The sequence below is a fragment of the Engraulis encrasicolus genome, chromosome 7 (assembly GCF_034702125.1).
Source record: "Engraulis encrasicolus isolate BLACKSEA-1 chromosome 7, IST_EnEncr_1.0, whole genome shotgun sequence".
NCBI lineage: Eukaryota > Metazoa > Chordata > Actinopteri > Clupeiformes > Engraulidae > Engraulis > Engraulis encrasicolus.
The window spans coordinates 1,925,178-1,947,551 of record NC_085863.1 but is presented as its reverse complement, the minus strand read 5'-3'; the positions used below and the strand labels follow the sequence as shown (position 1 = coordinate 1,947,551).

At 45.8% G+C, this 22,374-nt stretch overlaps 1 pseudogene; it reads left to right on the top strand.

Moving 5' to 3' along the window:
* Nucleotides 1–24: 24 nt before the first annotated feature.
* Nucleotides 25–19,020, top strand: LOC134452330 (heat shock cognate 71 kDa protein-like; annotated as a pseudogene).
* Nucleotides 19,021–22,374: the final 3,354 nt, after the last annotated feature.

Sequence of the window (22,374 nt, the reverse complement as noted above, 5' to 3'; positions counted from 1 at the left end):
GTTTAGGAGACAGCGGACGGTTCTCGCGGCTGACGCACCATCCCGAATAATAAAGGTGAGAGTCAAGCTCTGCTTTTTTGGCGTCATCATTTTGTCATTGCTTCATATCTTGGCATTTGAAACATTTCGACAACAGCAGTTTAGTCATTCCAGTTTAGCATTGCGTCATATATTTTATCCGCTATATTCGCTGATATCAAGGTGAAAGTATAAGCATTTATTGTTTCATAGCCGAGTCTATTGGCTACTTTTTCATACCCTTGCCCATTTAACAGCAGCGATATCAGTCTAATGAAAATGTTGGAGCGCCCAGACACAGTTCTGCAGAGGGCACGCGGGGAAATGGCCGGTAGCGAACACCGGCAGCGGATTGCGCACGGTGTATGCATGCTGACAGAGCGCGAGCTGCACTACTACTGCAGTGAACGCTTCGTCCTTCACGAGGGCAGCGCAACGCAGGGCAGTTGGGGGAGAGTGCACGCGGCCAGCCAGTCGGTTATCTGCAGATGACATGGTGGGATCATCCTGACAAATCGTATTACCGACGTGAACACGAGTTGTAGCCTACAGCTGATACAGTACAGAGGTGTTGACTGTTTGGATGCGCATGTGAAATTATGACAGCAGCGTGTGGGAGAAATGATGACGAATTAAAAAAAAAAAAAAAAAATGCTGTGTCTTCATCCAGTGAGTGGCCCTGGGGCTGAAGTTGAAGTGATGCATCAGCCTGATCTGACTTCCACTGAGGAGAATAGGCTAACTCATACCCAATGACTTCCACTGAGGTGAATAGGCTAACTCATACCCAATGACCTACAGCAGTGTTTCTCAACTGGTGGGTCGCCACCCAAAAGTGGGTCGCGTAGGGGTCATGGGTGGCTCGTGGAGCCTTGGTGTAAAAAAAATCGTAATTCTAAAAAATAAATAAAAAAATACTACTTTTCCTGCAACAATTTACAACTTTTATTTTGATAGGCTAGTGAACTCCATGTCATCTGTCGTCATAGATACAATCTGAATGTTTATGTGAGATAGATAGCGTGCTACCAGTCATTCGAGTCTTGGTTACATTTTGAGAATTGCATTGAATTGACTTGAACGCTAAAAAAATTGGGTCGCGACCAAATGAGAGTGGAAAATGGTGGTTCCCAAGACTGTTCCAGTTGAGAACCACTGACCTACAGTACATTCAAATAGATGATGAGACCCAAATATGAAGGCAGGGAAGGGATTGTGTGATTGGACAGCAGGCCACTGTACAATAGGCCTATTGCCAGTAGTAACTAGCCAGGCCGTGCCCTCCTAGTGACGCAACAGCTTCAGCGTTGGTGCTACCAGTCAGGTCAAGAGTCAATGCAGGTACTTTCTGAGTTCCCGCATATACGGGAACTCCTCCCACTTTGTTGGGAAGCAAACAATCATTAGCAAACCAAGGGAGGCCATTTGGTAAATGCTGTTTGGGAAATGTTAGTTGTTGTGCTCTTGGTCAGAGCAAGTCTCGAAGAGATTTGAAAGTCGATGATAATCAGGCTAGCACTCTTGAGTGTGATTCTTGTATTTTATTTTAGTGGGTCAGCATGACAGACAGATGTTTCAGCCTGAGCCTTCTAGGTTAGCATGACAGACATACATTGTTATAATAATTGTTACAATAATTATGCTCTTGGTCAAACCAAGTCTCGAAGAGGTTTGAAAGTGGATGCTAATCAGGCTAGTGGTTCTAGCCTCTGCCTTGCTGTGATTGGACAGCAGCCTAGTAGTTCTGGCGTCTGCCTTGCTGTGATTGGACAGTAGGCTAGTAGCTATGGCCTCTGCCTTGCTGTGATTGGACAGCAGGCTAGTACTTCTGGCCTCTGCCTTACTGTGATTGGACAGCAGGCCAGTACTTCTGGCCTCTGCCTTGCTGTGATTGGACAGCTGCCTAGTAGCTATGGCCTCTGCCTTACTGTGATTGGACAGCAGGCTAGTGGTTCCGGCCTCTGCCTGGCTGTGCCTCACTGCTGCCACAGACATCATATATGAAGACTAGATACGTCATCGCGTATTTCAAGCACGTCCGCACAGGTCGGCCATATTAGAGCAGCCTAAACTCTCCACAGACCCTCCGTTACAGCTGAAGTAAAGTGAAGAGTTGAAACGTTGGGATACTTAAAAATGTATTCTGTTGCTTCGCTGAAATATTGACACGTGTTTATAAATGGTAGGGCTCCTTAAAACTTAAGTGTAGACTGGGGTAAAACGCCCAGGAGAGTAATAGGCCTATGCTTCCCACTTAACCTATTTGTCCAAAAAATTAGATAGACCTACAGCTAATACGCATTTTAATCATTGCTGTGCATTACGTTGACGGCATGGATATATTCATCGCATCAAATTATAGACGACAGAGATGACGTACTGGAAGAGAGATGTAGCCTACAGCGCAACAAGTTAATTCTCTCTGGATGGCTTTAGCGTCACGACTCATTTTGAACACAAGGTGGAGCTGTCGAAACCAAAGTAGAATGTAGACTAAAGTTAACGTTTATTTGTTATTTTACTGAAAATATAAAAGATTAATTTGTGCATTTGTTTATGGGGTCTATTTAATTACCTGAATAAGCCTACTGAATTATATTATACATGATTTTAGACCTATGAACATTATAATATAATGTAATATAATATAATAATAATGTGGATATGCATCACTATGCAGTATCAACATATACTTTCGTTTGGAATTTTTTATACTGTGTAAAATACCAACCCTTTCGAAAATCGAAATAAATTTGAGGGAATTATGGCCATCTGAAGAGTATACAACACCAAAAACTCACTGCAACTGGTTGAGCCAGCAGGCTGCTCTAACATGGCCGCCATGCGCGGACGTTCGGCTGGCATGACGGGAACGCGGACGACGCATCTAGTCTTCATATATGATGTCTGTGACTGCTGCTCTGTAGACTGCGGTGAGTGGCGATGGGGATGTGAGTAAGCAGCTTGGTGTGCATGTCACCACAGGGTAGGGCTGCATGATTATGGAAAAAATCAAAATCACGATTATTTTGGTCAAAATCATAATCACGATTATTAATCACGATTATTGATTTTTGCAGATTTTTTTTGAAAATTATAACAAGATGAAATATAACCAAGAATGAATTACATACGGGATGAGCAAAATAAAATGAATTGTAATAATTATGTTAAGGCAATAGCATGAAACTTAAGTGGACAGATTTCTGGCCAGAAACACCAGCCTGTCAGTATGTTCTGCCTTCAAGGACGCTCTCAAAAGTAGGTCACTATTGCCACGATTAAATCAAGATTAAAATCATAAATTCGATTTCACTATTTTATCACGATTTTGATGATTTTTCAATTAATTGTGCAGCCCTACGACAGGGGCTCGGGGGCAGTGAGTTTAAAGCCCACCTGGGAAACTCCAACTCCCATTGTCATTGTGACACAGCACTCCACAGCACACGCATGTTCACTGCACACTGCACACCACGGAATTGCATTTATGTTTCACCTGTGCAAGGGGTCAGCCCCCTATGGCGGCCCAAGGGAGCTGTGCGGCGGGAAGGTCCCATGCTCAGGGTACCTCAGTCATGGAGGATCGATGGGGGAGAACACTGGTTGATTACTTCCCCCACCAACCTGACGGGATGGGAGTCCAACACTCTAATCTAGGCCTACTTTGTAGGCACCTTTAGAGTTTTTAACTTCTCATTTTCCAACCTGTATTGGGATATGATCCATGGCAGCCGCCATTGCAAAAACATTTTGACACTTGGATAGCAGAAGTGTTTTGTCATTACTCCATCTCTCCTTCTGAGGTGTGAGTGGTACCAGCAGGACATAGAGAGGGCTATGGTGAGTGGTACCAGCAGGACATAGAGAGGGCTATGGTGAGTGGTACCAAAGATAGGGTGTGTGGTGGGTTATCGTTAGCCTGGTCCTGACCATTCCATAATACTACAATTTGCATTTCGTGTTTATGATCTGGAGGTTGTTTGACCTGACGCGATTGCAGGAAGCAAGAAGGACATTTGCTGAAAAATCAGGATTTAACTTATGAGTTGTTGAACAAACATGTCTGATGTCTATCTATGGCGATGTAGGACCGTTTAACATACATGTCTGACAGGACATCGTACCGTAGGATACAATTACAATGTAGGACCGTTTGTCAGAACACGAGCGCAAATCCTACCGGTCAACATCGCTCCACAGAAGACAGGTACCAGACGTAGTGCGGAGCCAAGTGTCTTGGCGGAAGTACATAGGATGGCGCGCGTGGCTAGGTTATCGTGTGCTGTGTGCACAAATCGCTTGAAAGTGAAAAGTGTGAATGTAATGCATGCCATTGTGCAATGTGTACATCGTAGTGCATAGCACATGTAATCAGTAATCCATCACATAGTACTGGTAGAGGAGGACGACATGTACTTTAGGGGCCCTCTGGGTAGACACAGACACACACGCACACACACACACACACACACACAAACACACACACACAAACACACACGCACACACACACACGAACACACACTCACACGCACGCACAGATGCACACAGACACACACACACACGCACACACAAGCACACACAAACACACGTACACACACGCACGCACACACACACATAAGCATGCACATATACACACACACATGCACACATAACAAGGTCAGTCCTTCCCAAAGGGCTGTGATATGCCTCTGCAGCCTCTCTATACCTCTTCCTCTCTCGTGCTATATCTCTTCCTCTCTCCCCATGTGAGTCATGTTTTTTTACAGTTACAGTCGGCAGAAGGTATCCGTTACACTGAATGACAATGCCATTTTGCACATCTTTGACCCTCTCCTACCCCTGCAGTGTGCTCTCCTACCCCTGCAGTGTGCTCTCCTACCCCTGCCATGTGCTCTCATACCCCTGCAGTGTGCTCTCCTACCCCTGCAGTGTGCTCTCCTACCCCTGCAGTGTGCTCTCATACCCCTGCAGTGTGCTCTCCTACCCCTGCCATGTGCTCTCATACCCCTACAGTGTGCTCTCCTACCCCTGCCATGTGCTCTCCTACCCCTGCAGTGTGCTCTCCTACCCCTGCAGTGTGCTCTCATACCCCTAGTGGTACCTGTACCCCCTGCCATGTGCTCTCCTACCCCTGCAGTGTGCTCTCCTACCCCTGCAGTGTGCTCTCCTACCCCTGCAGTGTGCTCTCCTACCCCTGCAGTGTGCTCTCGTACCCCTGCCATGTGCTCTCATACCCCTGCGGTGTGCTCTTGTACCCCTAGTGGTACCTGTACCCCCTGCAGTGTGCTCTCCTACCCCTGCAGTGTGCTCTCATACCCCTGGCTGGGAACCAGTGGCCTACCGTACAGTACATGTCTGCACCCAATGTGTTTTATAGCATCAGAAGCACATGTGATTTTTAACCACTAGATGGCGCTGGAGGAAAGGCAATGGCAGAGCAGTGCAGCACTGCTGGAGGCTGGAGGCAGTGGAGTCTTGTGATGTCACTACTGGAGGCAGAAGGCAGTGGAGTCTTGTGATGTCACTGCTGGAGGCGGTGGAGTCTTGTGATGTCACTGCTGGAGGCAGGAGGCTGGAGGCCGTGGAGTCTTGTGATGTCACTACTGGAGGCTGGAGGCCGTGGAGTCTTGTGATGTCACTGCTGGAGGCTGGAGGCCGTGGAGTCTTGTGATGTCACTGCTGGAGGCAGGAGGCTGGAGGCCGTGGAGTCTTGTGATGTCACTGCTGGAGGCTGGAGGCCGTGGAGTCTTGTGATGTCACTGCTGGAGGCAGTGGAGTCTTGTGATGTCACTGCTGGAGGCTGTGGAGTCTTGTGATGTCACTGCTGGAGGCGGTGGAGTCTTGTGATGTCACTGCTGGAGGCAGGAGGCCGTGGAGTCTTGTGATGTCACTGCTGGAGGCGGTGGAGTCTTGTGATGTCACTGCTGGAGGCAGGAGGCCGTGGAGTCTTGTGATGTGTCGAGACAAGCAGGGCCGCCCGCAGCAGACAGCCTTGGTTGGGCCCAGGACAAAAGCATCTGAAAGGGCCCCCCTCTCGACACATATAATGTACTGAGAGGACACAATTCCTGGCTCCTGTCTCCCTGGGGCAGGGACAACATGTCCGTTTGCCATACTGCATTTTGGAAATTGTAGACTCATCAACATCAAACTCATTGCCTTGCAAATACAGTTTGCATTTCAGAGCAGGCTGCTAAAAACCAACAGCCTTGATGTTTATGTCGAATCTGAAATAGAAATGACAACTTTAAGATCATATTTGAAATAGAAATGACAACTTTAAGATCATATTTGAAATAGAAATGACAACTTTAAGATCATATTTGATTATCTGACAATGGCCACGTTTACATGGTGTTTTTTTAATTCAGAATTAAATAGTTCTGTCAGGTTTACATATTGCCCTTTCATTTAATCCCAAATTGTTAAGTGTTCACATGACGTTTTCAAAGTGTTATTCAGAATTTCATTTATTTCATTCTGAATTAAATGTCTCATGTAAATCAGGCCAATAACCCCCTTATAAGATTATAGCCCCCCACCCCCATCCACGGATCCACGGATATTAACCCATTGATGCCTAACAGTGATGCGCGGGCTGACCCGAAAGCAGCGGGCGCTTGCAATTAACTGCGGTCGACCGCAGGCACGGGTTATGAAATATTATTTTTAATGAAATTCGGGTCGGGTGCGGTCGGTCAGGACCTTTGAAATGATGCCGAATTTTAAAGTAGGCTATAGGCTAGCCAATAGGCTATAGTTTACTTTAGCAGACAGGGACATTTTTTGCGAAATAGATCAAAGTTTATATGGCTGAATACCTACGATGGTGCCACGCGCTCTGCAGGAGACTTAATGAGGCTCCTGCGTCGGCCGAATATCTTCTGCGCGCAACTGGTGCAGCAGGTGCAACCATTGAGTGCATTTTGAAGAACACAGAGGGTGCTCTCTAAACAGTGCAGTGATGGATATAGCCTACATATTTTCTTATACAATTGTAATGGTTTCGCGCTCATGGGTTGCTTACAGAGTTTGTTTTCATTTCCTGTGTCGCAGGCCTACCATGACTACGAGGCAATCCACTTGGCGGCTGGCTCCGTCTGCTCACCAACCTACAGATTAATTTTCTCCATGTATCCAAACGACGATGTTACCGAAATAAACAGGTGACAGTCGGCAGTCCTCATTGCATGGCCTGGGTTCAAAAATCCAACATGTCCTGTTGAAATGCACAGCTGTCTTGTTCTTGACGCAAATTCCTTTTTTAAGACCTTTATTGACGTGATTGTGCTTTGCCAATGACGCTAGGGTGTTCATAAAGACGCACGGCTACTATTTTCAAAGGCGGGTCGGGAAGCGGGCCGGGTCAATATTTTTTCATGAATATTTCTTGCGGGCAGGGCAAGCGGGCGGACTAGGGAAAAAAGCGGTCGGGTGTGTCTTGTTTTTTCGTCGACCCGCGCATCACTGATGCCTGATCACTGCCATGAGATTTCAGACAACTTTATTAAAAATCTCTGTTTGAGATGAATGAACACATTCTAATGAAATATGGGGGTCTTAGCGTTTCTTAAAAAGGGCTCAGACATTCAGCACCCTTTTTTCTCTCTACGTCATCCTCAGACAAACCTTCCATCGTTGCTTCCAGTCATCTTGATTCTCCATACATCTTTTCAGTTCACTGGTACTCTGGGCGTCTTTCTTGAGTATGTCCACATATGTTGGTGTGGGAAGTCCTCTTAACCGGCACCCACGTGATGGTTCCCACAGCACCAGTTTGCTGGCTGGCAGTTCCTGGTGCCTTGTCTGGCAGTGTCCTGCAAGTCTCATTCTCCTCACAGCTTCGCTCACCCTTGGTATTCCCTCATACAGGGTTTCGTTGGTTACATGCAGTGGTGTAGTCTACGTAGAACGCGAATATACGGAGTAGACCCACTTCTAAATTTCAGGGATTTCAGTATACCCATTTAAAATGGATTGATCCATTATTTTGAATAGCACAAATATATAGTATACCCACTTCAAAAAATGCTCAAATATACAGTATACCCACCATAAAAAAGTAGACTACACCACTGGTTACATGTGCACTATTGCTGATGTTAAGCACTGCAGGTGCCTTAGGCGTCAATGGGTTAATGTCTGACTTGCCTCTCTCACCACAGCCATCATGTCCAAGGGCACAGCGGTCGGCATTGACCTTGGGACCACATACTCCTGTGTGGGAGTCTTCCAACACGGCAAAGTAGAAATCATTGCCAACGACCAGGGTAACAGGACCACCCCCAGCTATGTTGCCTTCACCGACTCCGAGCGTCTCATTGGAGATGCCGCCAAGAACCAGGTCGCCATGAACCCCACCAACACAGTCTTCGGTAAGGGACTTTTGCCTTTAAAGTTTCAGCATTCAATATTTTTAGCACTTTATTTCCGGAATTTACTTACCACCAGCATGGTAATTTTTAAAGGTGCAGTATGCAATTGTGAATGAGCAGCATGAATTCTGTAAATAAACAACTAAAAAAATTACACAGTGCACCTTTAAAGTAGGGTGGCCATCGGTCCGTTTTTACGACCTGTTCACGACATCCGTGTGTCCCTCTCTTTGTCTTTCCTTTCCTCCTAGCCTTTTGCTTATGGCCTCGAGCTGCGAGGCAACGTCATTGACGCAAACTAGACCTTGATAGTCGGTCGCGTTTCCGATATCTGTGGCCGCCATGTTACTCCAGATATAACCCCTCGCCCAACGAATTAACTGTATTGCTGTCGCCTTATGTCGGGGAAATCTCCGTGCAATAGTCCTATATGAAGTTCATTAACTGACTGTAAGAAAGCTAAATAAGGCAACTATATTATTGCCTAGGCCTACTGTCTGTTTCCTATTTTTTCCTGCACTGGTGGCAACGCATAGTGCAATTAAGTTTGTCCGCTAAATGCCTTTACAACGATACGAGGGTTCTCACATCTTTACAAACAAGGCAAAGAAACGTCTTTCTGCACGGGCGCTGTCTGTATTTTGAGCTCGTGTTGTTGGTTATCCAGCGTCTGCATGGAAAAAAAGGTTGACAGAAGCGGTTTGCCTCCCTTAAAACACAGCTGATAATACTTCTGACCAACTTTGAGTAAAGTAAATCAAATTAATTGTTGGCTATTAGGCCTACGAATGCACGACTACCCAAAATACATTAAAAAAAAAATTAAATAGCCTACACAGACAACAACGGAAGGATTTGTCTATCGTAACCTGCCGTCTCTGATACAATATTTTGAGTTAGTGGTGATGACTCCTTTATCGGAGTAAGGTAATGAAATGCGAAAATCCTTCCCCCGAAAAATATTGTTTTACAACTAAAACTGTTGTTGGCAGCTGAGTTAGTCTGAGGTAAGATGGCAGCGCTGTTCCCTGATTTCTGCCTACAGTTTAGAATGCCAACTTCACAATTTTCTCCACGGAGGCGGGGATTCGGCAAGTCGAAGCAATGGGTGCGCGCGAGGACGCTAGGTTAGAAACTTAAGGGGCGGGGTTGTCCGGCCGAAGTCCGGACAGCTGGTCACCCTACTTTAAAGGGGTTGCAGGTTAACCACTTTAAGAATATGTACTATTATGACATCACGTTGGGGGTTCCGCAGGCTCATAGGAGTCTATGTAGAACCTTGGAATCCTGGGGGAGTCCAGTTTGGGAATCACTGACATAAGTTTTCTTTTCTTCCCTCCAGATGCCAAGCGTCTGATAGGTCGTCGGTTCGAGGATTCTGTGGTGCAGTCGGATATGAAGCACTGGCCGTTTGAGGTGGTGAGCGACAGCGGACGGCCCAAAGTGCAGGTGGAGTACAAGGGCGAGACCAAGAGCTTCTACCCAGAGGAGATCTCCTCCATGGTGCTCGTCAAGATGAAGGAGATCGCCGAAGCCTATCTTGGAAAGGTGAGTACATTTTATTATGTTGGACTTAGGCTACCTGACACATTGATCAATAGCTTTTCAGGTACAATCGGTTACAGTCCCTGAAACTGCAACCTTTCAATTACACAACCAGCTTCCCAACATTAGGCCATGATTGTCTCTGGTAGATACACACAGTGTTCTTCGCCCCAGATATGCCCCCTCTCCCCCCTGACTGTCCTCCCTTGCTCTTCCATTGGGTCCCTGACCCTCTAACCCAGTAGTTCCCAACCTATGGGTCGGGACCCAATCTATGGTTCGCCAAAGATCCACAGTGGGTCGCGAAGCCCTCTTGATTTTAAGGGGTTTAATTTTAATACCATATATAGCCCACGTTGAGTAAATGACAAAGCATTTAAACTAATATATGCATAGAAGCAACGAAATGTAAGTGATACATTGAACAGTTATTCTATTCTATTATTCTATGAAGACAAATTGAGGAATAAAATGATAACTAATGAGATTTCGCAGGAAACAAAGTATCATGTGACTCCCTCTTGTGCGGGCGCTCACACGATTGGGTCACCAAAGCTTAGAATGGTAAAAATATGGGTCGCTGAAGAAAAAGGTTGGGAACCGCTACTCTAACCCACTACCGCGCATCCACACAACCATGGCTCTGCTGTACATTGAGATCTGGGGCCTCATGTACGAAGCTCACTTACGGACAAAAAAGCCACTTAAGTGGTTTTCCACGGCCACGGTCAGATGTACCGAAACAGACTAGACGTGAAAAACTGCAGATCTCCAAGCTAATTTCAGGGCTGCTGTGGAGGTTTCCGTAAGCGTGGAAGTTGCCGTAAGTGGTGCATTGCGTCTTTTTGGCGGCACACAGAGGCATACAGCACAACTACATGTGTTGTACGTGGTCAGAAATATTGCAGAGATGCAGCCAGTTAAACGTGGATTTTAATGTTGAGGCGCGTGATTTAAAGGGACACTGTGTGAGATTTTTAGTTGTTAATTTCCAGAATTCATGCTGCCCATTCACTAATGTTATCTTTTTCATGAATACCTATCACCACCATCAAATTCTAAGTATTCATTATGACTGGAAAAATTGCACTTTTCATACATGAAAAGTGGGATCTTCTCCATGGTCCGCCATTTTGAATTTCCAAAAATAGCCATTTTTAGCTGCAAAAATGACTGTACTTGGACCATACTAGAAAGTATTTGTTTATTACTCAGAACATTTTCATGTAAAGATCAAATTTGGCAATTGGCAGCCCAGTTTCAATGAGCAGCATAGTTGCTGTACCCTTTTTGACCATTTCCTGCACAGTGTCCCTTTAAATAAGAAGATGAAGAAAACCACCTCAACCATATTATTGTTGAGGCAGCTGGTTAAAATGAAGCGGACTCATGAAACTATCCTGGAATTATAACGAAATTGGATGCCCATCAACAGCATTATTTGGCAACTATTAAACATTGAATAGCCTATTTTCTGGATCTGCGATGCGTCTTCTCGCATTTGCTGGGAACGTCCTCACCGCAGTGCTTGTCTTTCTCTTTTAATAAGGCTACTGTAAAATTAGTCCATCAATTGGCAGGTGATTGTTATTGGCTAACTGAGTTGGCTGCAAGTTATTCATACATGTGGCGTAGCCTATGTGTAGCCTACATGTATCATCTTTCAGAGTTATAACCGCCATAAATGTTTATTTCTCGGAAGCCTTGGCGACTGCCTCATCGCAATGTGTTTTGATGTAATGCTTTTTAAAAATCAATTGTTGGGAAACCTGCATTGTACTGCAGTATAACATGACAGTTTTTTTCTGCAGTCCTCACATTAAGTATTACCAATGCCTGATTGTATACACGCTAAAGTAATTTTGTTAGGCTACTGCGCGCAGCCTTTTTCCTTTTAAATTGGCTACCTCCGAAACAGCGCCTTCACCTCGCATCATGATTTCCCGCGTTCCCCTTCCCGCGTTCCCTTTCCAGTTCTTTCAACCAATGAATGCACATGAATGGGTCTGTTCATACCAATTAGAATATTCATGTAGAATATTTAAGGGAGGAGGCAAGGCGGAGACTTGGGCCCGCTTGTGCTCGTGCATGTGCGCAAGAATTCACGGCAAAACCTGGTTACGCACTTATTGATACATCCAGATATTTTTGTCCGTAAGTAACTTTCAAGATTTTCGCGCCCGCACTTTCTTGGTAGGAAATCCAAGCACTTCTTTGTACATGAGGCCCCTGGCCTGGTTCCTACCTCTGTGTGTTTGAGCTCTGGAGCCCCCTGGTGGCGCTCAACACACACAGAGTAGTAGTGGAGCTCATGAAGTTGTGAGGAACTACAGGTCGGGCAAGAGCCAGGCAACATTAACACCCACCAACCCTCCAAAAAGATTGCTGCTGATACATACACACAATGTATTCCCCCCCCAGATTTGACCCTTCTGTCCTCTCTTGCGTTTTCAGACCATATCCAACGCAGTCATCACCGTCCCCGCCTACTTCAACGATTCCCAGCGCCAGGCCACTAAGGATGCCGGCACCATCTCCGGCCTCAATGTGCTGCGTATCATCAACGAGCCCACAGCTGCTGCCATCGCCTACGGACTCGACAAGAAGGTACATGGCATTACAATGATTACATGACCTGTTAATCTGCAGGTGCATTGACAAGTCCCCTGACTGGTCATTTACTAGGTTGGTATGTACCCGCGGCCTCGACGAGACAATCTTCTGTTTACAAGCCAGGCTGGTCATGTACTGATGACATTACTGGTATACAGGATGGCATGTACCCTGGAGGGAAACTGCTACCTGCATGTTTTGATGGTTTCGCTTCTTTTTTTTTTACTATTACTAGGTTGGCGCTGAAAGGAATGTCCTCATCTTCGATCTTGGCGGTGGCACGTTCGATGTGTCCATCCTGACCATTGAGGACGGAATCTTTGAGGTGAAATCCACCGCCGGAGACACCCACTTGGGCGGAGAAGACTTTGACAACCGCATGGTCAACCACTTCATCGCAGAGTTCAAGCGCAAATACAAGAAGGACATCAGTGACAATAAGAGAGCCATTCGCCGTCTCCGCACCGCCTGTGAGAGAGCCAAGCGCACCCTGTCATCAAGCACTCAGGCCAGCATCGAAATCGACTCCCTGTACGAGGGCGTCGACTTCTACACCTCCATCACCAGGGCTCGTTTCGAGGAGCTCAACGCTGACCTCTTCCGTGGCACTTTGGACCCAGTGGAGAAGTCACTCCGCGACGCCAAGATGGACAAGTCCGCGATCCACGACATCGTCCTCGTCGGCGGTTCCACCCGTATCCCCAAGATCCAGAAACTCCTGCAGGACTTCTTCAACGGCAAGGAGCTCAACAAGAGCATCAACCCCGACGAGGCCGTCGCTTACGGTGCCGGTAGGTGTGTTGAAAATGCTGTAATCAGATCTCTGATCCATAAATCTGTAATGAAGGTGATGTTTACTATTTGCCCAGAAATTACAGAACTCCGGGGAAGAGTCAAGTACCTTCCATGAATGTCTTGGATGTTGTAGCTGTCTTGGAGTTTAAAAAAAAATCAGCATTGTCTGTCTGATAGCTTTCGGGTCAAATGTCTTGGATTATACAAATACAGGACACACACCATAAAACTGTGTGTACACCAGAAACTACAGGACACACACCATAAAACTGCGTGTACACCAGAAGCTACCTACGCTACCCGACTGGCTGAGGTTGCTGAAGAAGTTCCGCCATGAATTTGCTTTATTCACTCTGGACGTGACATTGACGTATTCACTTTGGAGGGAACACTGACGTGTTCACATAATCACAAGATGGGACATTCAGTAAGAGACACAGTATGAACATTCCAATTGCTTTTCACCAAACCGTGTCATAGCTCATTACCATTATACATGTAGTAGCTTGACTTTATTTGCTGAAATTTGCTCGCCGACCCACCATAGAGAAATTCTGACTTCTGTTGCTCAAGTAGCGTAGGTCGCTCTTGGTGTACACATAGCTTAACCCATTGATGCCTGATGTTGCATAGCGCAATATTGGCCCTGACGCCTGGAGCTGCATTACGCAACATTCAGGCTCATGAGATTTGAGACAACTTTATTAAACATCTCTGTTTGTTTGAGATGAATGAAGACATTCTAATGAAAGTCTTTGGGTTTAAATGCAACTTAGTGCATAATTTTATGTGCTTCAGAATCTGAGATATTTAAGTTTTTATAGTCTGAGGGCAGTGTTCCTTAAAAAGGGCTTAGGCATTCAGCACCTTTTTTTGCAGGTGCCTTAGGCGTCAATGGGTTAATGCAGTTTCCCTTTCAGTGGAATGAAGCTTTGCTTTGTTGCTCCATTTCAGCTGTGCAGGCGGCCATTCTTGCTGGTGACAAGTCAGAGAATGTGCAGGATCTTCTTCTGCTGGACGTCACGCCGCTGTCTCTGGGTATCGAGACCGCCGGAGGTGTCATGACTGTTCTGATCAAGCGCAACACCACCATTCCAACCAAGCAGACCCAGACATTCACCACCTACTCCGACAACCAGCCTGGAGTGCTCATCCAGGTTGGTTTGGCTTCTTGTCATTGAACAATGACTTTTAAGAGCATAAATGGTCTAACCTTCTTGCTAAGGTGATTGAGTTCTGAGCTCTTCAGAGTCTGTTTTGTTAGTTGTATGCTTTTGCAACACCAGGCTTTCCCCCAGCGCTTTCTTATCAAGGCGGCCGCCTTGACTAAACCCCACCCCCGCCTTGGCTACGTTCCCTAAAAAAAAAAAAAAATGCGTCCGAGGGCAAAAAAAAAAAAAAAAAACTTGTAAAAAAAAAAAGTTGTAATGCATGTTCAAGCGCAGGCACTAGGACAACATCGGTTGGACTAAATGGTGACACCTAGTGGTCGGATTTATTACTACGCCATGTGTGTCCATCCTCGAGGCCATATTTTGAAACAATTTTAATTTTCAATTCTTGGGTTGCAGTTACGTCAGAATGCCCCTTCACTGGAGCGCGCGAATTTGAAATGGTGGACAACCCTGGCTTGGAGCCATTGAAACCCATTCAAAAGTACATTTGTTTGATGTTCGACAGAATATTTTTAATTAGACCTTAAGACACACCATGGGTCTTGTTTAAAAGCTGAGAACCTCAGCTTTCCATACCTGAAAACGGTATTTTCCTAGCATCTACCAATCCGAAGGTAGCCTACTTTAAGTGCAGAATTACTTTTCTAAAGATAGCGTTTTGTTTCCTTGGAAACGGACGCGGTTTATGTGTTACGCATACGCTATTTGACTCGGGTTTGCATTATTATGGATGAATTTCTAATCTTGACATTCTAATGGACAATCTGTGCGAGTTTCAAAATGCGTTTTTATGTAACATGGGAGTAAAATGTGTTAACAGTACGCCCGTCTGGGATTTGTTAGCTAGTTCGCTAGTTAGCTAGCAAGTAAGTAATAGCAGAAATAAACTCTCTCTGGTAATAGATATTAGAATCGATCTGTCTCAATGGCCCAAGCATAAACAAAGAAACACCAGGATTTGGATGTAATGCTATAATATCAGCAATTTGTCAAAGCAAAACATTCTGAGAACATTCACAGAACCAGTTCATTATATCCACGGGCCAGCTAGTTTAACAAATCCCAGACGGGATGTAAACACATTTACTCCCATATCACATAAAAACACATTATGAAATTCGCATAGATTGTCCATTAACATGTCAAGATTAGAAATTCATCCAACAGTGCAAAACCAAGTCAAATAGCGTATGCGTAACACATAAACCGCGTCCGTTTCCAAGGAAACAAAACGCTATCTTTAGAAAAGTAATTCCGCACTTAAAGTGGGCTACCTTCGGATTGGTAGATGCTAGGAAAATACCGCTTTCAGTTATGGAAAGCTGAGGTTCTCAGCTTTTAAACAAGTCCAATGGTGTGTCTTTAGGTATAATTAAAAATATTCTGTGTCAGATCGAAAAAATGAAGTTTTGAATGGGTTTCAATGGCTCCAAGCCCAGGTTGTCCACCAGCAGCGGTAGATCACCACCAGGCAGCAGCACTATGACGTCAGCAGCAACCCAAGAATTAGCATAAATGGGCCACCAGTAGGGCAGTTTAATTACAACAGGGCACTGGAACTCTTTTTTGAAAAACCGAGAAGGATGGCCTGCAAGGACAAGACTTGCAAAATGTGCCATAGGTAGTCATAGGTAGCCAGTCAATTTTGCACTCCATTTGGTTTCTCTTTTTCGTTAATGTAAACAACCTGCACTGCACTTTTTGTTACATTTTTCTTTTCAGCTTCTGTAAATAGTTTTGATATGGCAGGTCAATAAATACATATTTTCCAGTTCTACACAGCTTTGTTATTATTCAAAACACCCCCCCCCCCCCAAACCCCCGAAACGGTATTCGTGCCGTGCGTGACATCAAACCCTGCCAACACCTCCCACCGCGTGACATCGCGAGTGCCCCCCCCCCCCCCTCCGCCACGCCACCCCCCAGGGACAGACTCGAAGCCTCACCACCTTGACTAACCAATTTTCTGGGGGAAACACTGAACACTATATCGTAACAGTCATGCTAATAAAGCACAATATGGGTTTTAATTTGAATTCGGAACTCGAATGAATTTAAGATTAAGATCAGTAAGATCAGGCCATCTCCCACCCTCCACGGAGATGGATTCCTATTAGCTTTCGCCAGACTGTTGGACGGAGTCAACAGTCGGCTTTCATCCAGGCTAGGTCTAACCTTCTTGCTAAGGTGATTGAGTTCTGAGCTCTCCAGAGTCCGTGTGGGTTTGTCACCTCATACGAGGGTTTGAACGTCTGCCATCTTCACAGGTGTACGAGGGTGAGCGTGCCATGACCAAGGACAACAACCTGCTGGGCAAGTTCGAGCTGACCGGCATTCCCCCCGCTCCCCGTGGCGTTCCGCAGATCGAGGTGACCTTTGACATCGACGCCAACGGGATCATGAACGTCTCTGCAGTCGACAAGAGCACCGGCAAGGAGAACAAGATCACCATCACCAACGACAAGGGTGAGGCCTGTGTGCATGCGTGTTTTAAGGCTGCCCTGTTTTAAGGCTATATACTGTTGCGCTTCATACTGCAACTCCTTGCCTTCATGTATGAAAATCTTCTGACACCATTTGAAGCGAAGGGGAGTAGAGTTGCCCTGCCGCAACTCAAACCCAGACCTTCTAGGGTACCAAGCCGGGACTCTGACCGCTACACCACAGACTTGTTGGCGTGACATTCAGAGTGCACCCATAACCCTAGTGATGACCTCTTCAACACAGTGTCCTTAACCAACACTATGACATCAACCTGTCACCAGGTCGCCTGAGCAAGGAGGACATTGAGCGCATGGTCCAGGAAGCGGAGAAGTACAAGGCGGAAGACGATTTCCAGCGCGACAAGGTGTCGTCCAAGAACGGCCTGGAGTCGTACGCCTTCAACATGAAGTCCACCGTGGAGGACGAGAAGCTGCAGGGCAAGATCAGCGACGAGGACAAAACGAAGATCCTGGACAAGTGCAACGAGGTCATCAGCTGGCTCGACAAGAACCAGGTATGTTCATGTGCCAATCGAGGGGACTTGTTGAGTTTGTTTGCAAATGGTCTGTCTCCTTCTGAACTAAATCATTTAACCTGAACGTCTCTACCGCTACCTTTCCTCCTGACAAACCAATTAACCGATAAACCAATTAAACTTTCACCTCCACCTTGCTCTCTTACAAGCCAATTAACCAACTAACCTTCTGAACTAATTAATGTAATCAATTAATCTGAACAAACACCTCCACCTTGCCTCCTCACAAACCACATCTTCCTTATATCCGTCTGAACTAATTAACCAATTAACTTATTAACTGTAAACTTCCACCTCCACCTTGCGTCTGCACAAACCAATTAACCAATCAACCTTAATGCCTACACCTTCATTTGTCTCATTCCTTCCAGACTGCCGAGAAAGACGAATATGAACATCAGCAACAGGAGCTGGAGAAGGTGTGCAACCCCATTATCACCAAGCTGTACCAGAGTGCAGGGGGAATGCCCGGCGGCATGCCAGGGGGGATGCCAGGAGGCTTCCCTGGAGCTGGAGCCGCCCCCGGAGGAGGAGGATCCTCTGGACCCACCATCGAGGAGGTCGACTAAACCACCACAAGCAGAGACGCCCATGCTGAATAGTAGCAGAGACGCCTATACTGAATAGTAGCAGTGATGGACAAAATGGATTCATTAGTAACAATCTAGTGCCACATATTCCAAATTACCTGTCCAGTTCAGCCAGGTGATTGGCTCGTTGAGTGACCACCTGGTAGAATTGTACAGGTAAATTTAGGTCGTCTGGAATATCTGGCCCTAGATTTTAACTAAGGAATTCATTTTGCCGATCATTGAATATCACACAATGTAATAATGCGAAACTGTTATAATGAGAAGTTCCTCAGAGAACCTTCAGTTGTCACGGTTACTGTTTTCAGGTGTCCGTTCCCGCACCAGGGGTACATTTCTCAAAAGAGAAGTTGTTAGCCTGTTAGCAACTTCTGTAGGTGCCAATGGGAAAACGCTTTGAAAACCACAAAGTAGCTAATGTAGTAAGCAACTTTGGTTTCGAGAAATCCACCCCAGTTATGTTCAGAACTAAAGTGCTTACCCGTGAACCACCCGCGTTCATACCTAGTTGGACTTGCCGACATCCGCAGTCGTTTATATGGGAGTGTTTTTGTGTTTGCATCACGAACCCCTAAAGTTTCTTCAGGTACATGCTGTGGTGGGGAGACTGTGAGGGACCTCTAGGGAAGTCCAAGGTTCCTCCGAGAACTCCGCCACAGTGGCAAATGAAGGTTTGTTTAGGAACTTAGAAACCTCTAAGGTGTCTGTCTATCCAGCGTGTGATGAATACGTACACAAAAAGATCATGCAATGATGCCATGGAAACCCTGACACGAATACTGTACCTGCACTGAGTTAAACTGTGAACCCTAGATGATTAAACATCGAACTCTAACCTTAACCCTGTGAACCATAGATGATTAAACATCGAATCCCTGTCATCCCCATCACCTCGAAGCCTCCGAGTGGATTTTTGTTTCTGAAAAGTGTGTAGCTTCATTAACTGGAATGTCTGCCAATCCCATGTCATTGCAGATGGTTAAACCTCTACTACGACTCTGGCTGGTAGCTCAAACAAGTCGCAGTATCTTCTTTAAGTATATTTGTTGGGTGCTCTTGGATGAAGGGGATCAGTTCAATTCAAAAAAGGGGAAAATCCAGGCAACTCCAGGTGAAAACGAGGAAGTCCATTAAAAAGCCTTTATTGTCATAGGGCTAAAACATGATTAAAAAAGCCAACATGTTTCGACCGCACTGGTCTTCATCAGGGCTTTGTCATCAGGACAAGGTGCATGGCCTCACCTATAAGGTGACACAATGAAACTGTTTTCAAAATCATGATGGGGCTCTTCCCTAATAGTTTGGAGAGGAAAAACGGCACCCTAGTGCACCCCCCCCCCTCCAAATACCATGAAAAGGCGCCCCCCAGTGAACACACCCTCCAAATACCATGAAAAGGCGCCCTTGTGCACACACCCCCTCCAAATACCATGAAAAGGCGCCCTTGTGCACACACCCCCTCCAAATACCATGAAAAGGCGCCCTTAGTGCACACACCCCCTCCAAATACCATGAAAAGGCGCCCTAGTGCACCCCCCCCCCCCTTCAAAATACCATTTAACGGGTCATCAGACAGTGTTGCACTCTCCATGCACTCTTCTAAGTTTGGCAATGGGCTAGAAACGGAGAGACAGTTGTACGGCGCCCAAATGTATCCCTTGTCCCGCACTGTATCTTCCGCTACCTGCTGTGTACCTGCGTACCCGTCTCTGATCCGACGGCTTTGAAATCAGGCCGATTGTACTGAACAGAAAAGATGTTGTTGTGTGTGATTTTGAGGAAGGTAGTATTACTTAAATCCACAATGGAAGTGGCGGTGGCATAATCAGGCTTAAAGCTCATTACAGCTCCAGCGGCCTCCCAGCCCTCAGGCCTGCAACACTAACCCACGCCCAGCACAGCAGCACTAGCACACAGAAACCAAATATTAAACTCACACAATGTACTTTAAAATCCGATCTGAAAATAGACATAAAAGGTGGGGATGTGGGGTATTGAGTCATGCATAATTACAAGAAAGAGATCTGACTTAACGTTGTGTTGTGTTCGGTATGTTCCAAAACTGTAATATGTCAACCTATAAAGAAGACGTTAAGCCTGTAAAGTGTTTCATCCTGTACAGTTGGAGCAGTCTAGACGTCCTTTAGAATTATGGTAGTAACTGGGTTAGGGTTATGGTAGTAACTGGGTTCGAGTTATGGTACAGGAGAGACTGCCTGCACTCAGCTCTATACTCCAAACCCATTCCATAAAAAAGCCCCAATGGCAACAAATGCTTAGTGCCTTTTCTCACTGTGAGCTGAAGCCACCAGATCCTGTGTCAATGTACACAGCAGATGTACTGTCAAATAAAATAAAGTCTCAATAGTGCAGATGAAGTGTAGAATGACAACACTACAGTCTCTAGTGCAGATGAAGTGTAGAATACCAACACTACAGTCTCTAGTGCAGTGGTTCCCAACCTATGGGTCGGGACCCACCTTATGGGTCGCCAAAGATCCACAGGGGGTCGCGGAGCCCTCTTGATTTTAAGGGGTTTCATTTTAAATATATATAGCCCATGTTGAATAAAAGACAAAGCATTTAACTAATAAATGCATAGAAGCAACAAATTGTAAGTGCTACATTAAACATTTATTCTATATTTGACCAAAGACGAATTGAGGAATAAAATAACTAAAATTAGTTTTCGCAGCTTCACCAAAGCTTACAATAGTAAAAACATGGGTCCCTTCAGAAAAAGGTTGGGAACCACTGCTCTAGTCTATGTCACATGTGTGAGTCTGTGAGAGCTGAAAACAGCTGAGTAGGACAGGAGCAGTTGACAGAGTCTACCTGCACTTGCACTTCAGACAGAGGTGCCTTAAGGCCAAGGAAACTATGAGCCACAGCCAATCAAGGCCCTCCTAATACTATGAAAATGTGGAAACAATTGAGAAAAACTGTAATAGATTATCAGAATTATACACTATATTACAGGCCCAACAAAAATCTCTCCCAGGGGCCTCGGGTGTTAAAGCACATCACTTAGGACCAGACTCTAGCACACTGAAGACCAGACTCTAGCACACTGAAGACCAGACTCTAGCACACTGAAGACCAGACTCTAGCACACTGAAGACCAGACTCTAGCACACTGAAGACCAGACTCTAGCACACTGAAGACCAGACTCTAGAACACTGAAGACCAGACTCTAGAACACTGAAGACCAGACTCTAGCACACTGAAGACCAGACTCTAGCACACTGAAGACCAGACTCTAGAACACTGAAGACCAGACTCTAGAACACTGAAGACCAGACTCTACAGTAGAACACTGAAGACCAGACTCTAGAACACTGAAGACCAGACTCTAGCACACTGAAGACCAGACTCTAGCACACTGAAGACCAGACTCTAGAACACTGAAGACCAGACTCTAGCACACTGAAGACCAGACTCTAGCACACTGAAGACCAGACTCTAGCACACTGAAGACCAGACTCTAGAACACTGAAGACCAGACTCTAGAACACTGAAGACCAGACTCTAGCACACTGAAGACCAGACTCTAGCACACTGAAGACCAGACTCTAGAACACTGAAGACCAGACTCTAGAACACTGAAGACCAGACTCTACAGTAGAACACTGAAGACCAGACTCTAGAACACTGAAGACCAGACTCTAGAACACTGAAGACCAGACTCTAGCACACTGAAGACCAGACTCTAGCACACTGAAGACCAGACTCTAGAACACTGAAGACCAGACTCTAGAACACTGAAGACCAGACTCTACAGTAGAACACTGAAGACCAGACTCTAGAACACTGAAGACCAGACTCTAGAACACTGAAGACCAGACTCTAGAACACTGAAGACCAGACTCTAGAACACTGAAGACCAGACTCTACAGTAGAACACTGAAGACCAGACTCTAGAACACTGAAGACCAGACTCTAGAACACTGAAGACCAGACTCTAGAACACTGAAGACCAGACTCTAGAACACTGAAGACCAGACTCTAGAACACTGAAGACCAGACTCTAGAACACTGAAGACCAGACGCTAGAACACTGAAGACCAGACTCTAGAACACTGAAGACCAGACAGCAGAGCGGAGAGAAGACAGACAGCCATGAGCCAGTGCCACAGGCCACAGGCAGGCCGCACTCTCCAGTGGGATTCTTGGATTTTATTTTAGTGGGTCAGCAGACAGACCTTTCAACCTAAGTCTTCAGTCATGCTAACCCACTAAA